Below are 3,520 nucleotides of genomic sequence, written 5' to 3'. Positions count from 1 at the left end.
GATTTTGTCCCAATTTCAACGTACTTTGAAAATTTTTTTTCAAAGTGCATAATTTTTTCAAAGTGCGTTGGCACAGGCCATACATCTTGCAAGAATTAAGTCACAAAGTTAACTACAGAACATATTAGGTAGCTATAACATAGAGTCGAACGTCAAAGGTAACATAACAACAGAACGTACTTGATGACTTTATCTTCTCTTTCCCCACCTCCATTTACTTAGGTAGCAATATACCCTTGTTACCAGCATATGAACTTTTGTATTCATATGAAGCAGGATTTGTCCAAATTTTTACACGTGAAAAGAAAACACTTGCTGTTGCCTCAACACGACATTTAGATATATTGATGACGTATTGTCAATCAACAATATAGTTATTTCTGCGATATATTCCGGTGAGCTTGAGACAAAAGATACCAGAGTCTGACACATCTGTTTCATATTCGGATATTTTACTTGAAAAAGACGTTAATGGTAATCTTGCTGTTGTCATTTAGACATTTAGATACCGGTGTTGTAGAGTAGGATTTTCCCCATAGGCAGCTTCCCAGCGGAAATCGTACTCTAGATTAGGATTTCCCACTGAGGGGAAATCTCACACCAGAGCCAAATTTCCCCCTCTTTCTTTCTCAGAGTAGGATTTCCCCCCTCGTTATAGAGTCAATATAAACCACAGCCGCAATATTTTTGTGAAAAAAAAGATAAACGACAAACTGATTTTCAAAAGGTAAATGTGTGGGTTTTTTTTTCGATTTATGTTGCAAACAAAAATGGATGTCTAGATTGGTATAAATTTTGGACCTATTTTGGTTGTAAATGATTTCAATCATAAACTTTCTAAAATATTAAAAAATTGTAAACTTACTATGATGTCCAAATTTTCACCTTTCTGTAACCATCCTTATTAATCTATACAATTTTTTTGTCGTATTAACACTCCTTAAATCCCATTTTTGTGAAACGTTTAATGACAAATTTAACTTTCATTTTACTTATTTAAATAAGATTGAAATGGTAATTTTCAATGTTTGTTTGTATCATCTGTCCTTAAATCATATTTCAATGGGGGGGGGGGGGGGCTCTGGGGAAAATCGCACTCTATACCTACTACACAGAGTAGGATTTACCCCAGAAAATTGACTCTAGTGTGAGATTTCCTGGGGGGGGGGAAATGCTACTCTAGAGCCCGTTTTCCTGAAGGGAAATCTTACTCTAGAGCCAGTTTTCCGGGGGGGCCTACTCTACAAGACCGGTATATTGACGACATATTATCAATCAACAATAGTTATTTCTGCAATATATCCCGGTGAGCTTGAGACAAAAGATACCAGGGTCTGACACATCTGTTTCATATTCGGATATTTTACTTGAAAAAGACGTTAATGGTAATCTAACAACCAAGCTCTATGATAAACGTGAAGACTTTAACTTTTCTGTCGTCAACTTCCCTGTTGCGGCTATATAATTACCTTTCATCACCTGCATACGGAGTTTATATCTCTCAGTTGATTTGATACGCAAAAGCAAGCTCGACTTAAGTACAATTTCTTAAACGAGGTAAATCATTGACAAACACGTTGATGAAACAAGAATATCAGCAGTCTCGTTTAAAGTCATCATTTCGTAAGTTCTATGGTCGATACAATGACCTTGTCAGCAAATACAATTTATCATCGAGTCAAATGCTGACTGACTTTTTTCATACTAATTATTAGTCCATTTTTATATACTGAATTGACGACGTGTTTTCCCGTTATTTTTCGGTCAGAACAAGGAGCACACGGCGGATGTGACCGGTCGGCAGGGGATGCTTACTCCTCCATGGCACCTGATCCCACCTCTAATGTTTTGAAGGTCCGTATTTGCTCTGATTCTATTTTGTATTGTTTTATGGACTTTTGAGCTTGAACACTTTTCGTTATCTCCATATGTTTCACTTACGTGTAAGTCTCCCAGTTAATTCGGTACACATGGACATGCTCTACAAACGATCATTTCCTAAAACGAGTCAAGTTATAGACAAACAAGTTAAAGAATCAAGGATATCAACAGTGTCGTTTATAGTCCTCATTTCGACAGTTCCACTGTCCATAAAATGACCTAACCAGCCTATAAAACTTATAAATAAGTTAAATGCTGACTGACGTTTTATGTACTACTATGTTACTGTTAGCCCATTACTTAAACACTACATGAATTGTATACATTTTTTTTACCGTTTGGCTGATCATGACAAGGAGTACACGGCTGGTGTGACCAATCCCACTACGTATGGATTTGGATGTGGTTGCCCTGTTAAGTTTGTAATGTGAACTTAACTACTGCACCTTGTCGCCATATTTCATGATCTAAATCCTTTATTATGGAGTAAAATATATAAAAACAATCTTTCGAATTTATACAATGGATTAAAAAATTACAAAAATCATCAATTATATTATTGTGTCGCTTATGGATTAAAACACATCTTTTTTTCCAAATTCCTAAGTTTTATGGTTGATACAATGACCTTTGTAGCAAATAAATCTATTATTAAGTCGAATGTAGACTAACGTTTTCACACAAATTACACATGTATCCAGCCATTTCTTAACACTGACTTGTTTACAGATATTTCCATTTCTTCAATCATGACAAGGAACACGTACACAGCATACATGGCCGGTCGACAGGGGATGCCTACTCCTCCATGGCACCTGACCCCATCTCTGATATTTTTGTAGAGGTTTGTATTTCCACCCCCAGTTTGTTTTGTTTCATTGGACCATAACCGTGATTACCTTTCGTTATCTCCCTTCACCCATCTTTTAGTGTGATTCACTATCATTTCAAAAGTAAAGTTTGGTCCAGGTACTGGAATATACCACGGATATCTGGAATAAAGCCCTTGACGGGAAAGTTCGTTATGAGCGATGCCCAGATGGCGTTTCATAATCTTAAATTTAATATCTTGAAAAGCAAACTAGTTTTAGTTTTACTTCTTGACAAATAGTCTATTGACAAAAATAACATTTCACAGCTGTTTCGTATTTGGATTTTGTTTTTTACTTTTAAAAGACGTTAATGGTCATATCTCCATACTTCATAACACTATTACATAAGGTCAAAGAATGCGTAAAGATCTTTTTTAACCCAATATAAGAGTCTGTAGCTTAGTACACACAAGATTACTTAGCCCCTGGCTCCGGGGCTATAACACAATAGCTGTAACACTAAGACTGGCTCCCTTTCAATCATACTTTTACAGTGACAAAAGGAATACAAGTATATAGAGTAAAAGTGAGACTGAGATCAAAAGTGAGCTCATCTAAGTCTTATGTCCCCGTAGCCTGGCCTTGGATCTATAAAAGTTGGACGAGCTCACTTTTGATCCAAGTCTCACTTTTCCACTATATATATTTCTTTGGAAACGTTGAACTGGGATCAACAGTAAACTACACCATACTACAGCTGTACTACTGGCTTGTATAAAAAATAATTCAAAAGAAAAAACAACAACATAAACGTTTTTGACGACTCT

Source organism: Saccostrea cucullata, unplaced genomic scaffold, assembly GCF_032062105.1.
Source record: "Saccostrea cucullata isolate Sc308-1 unplaced genomic scaffold, CSIRO_AGI_Scuc_v1 ctg53, whole genome shotgun sequence".
NCBI classification, from domain to species: domain Eukaryota; kingdom Metazoa; phylum Mollusca; class Bivalvia; order Ostreida; family Ostreidae; genus Saccostrea; species Saccostrea cuccullata.
The sequence above is the reverse complement of the archived record's forward strand: the minus strand, read 5'-3'. Positions refer to the sequence as shown.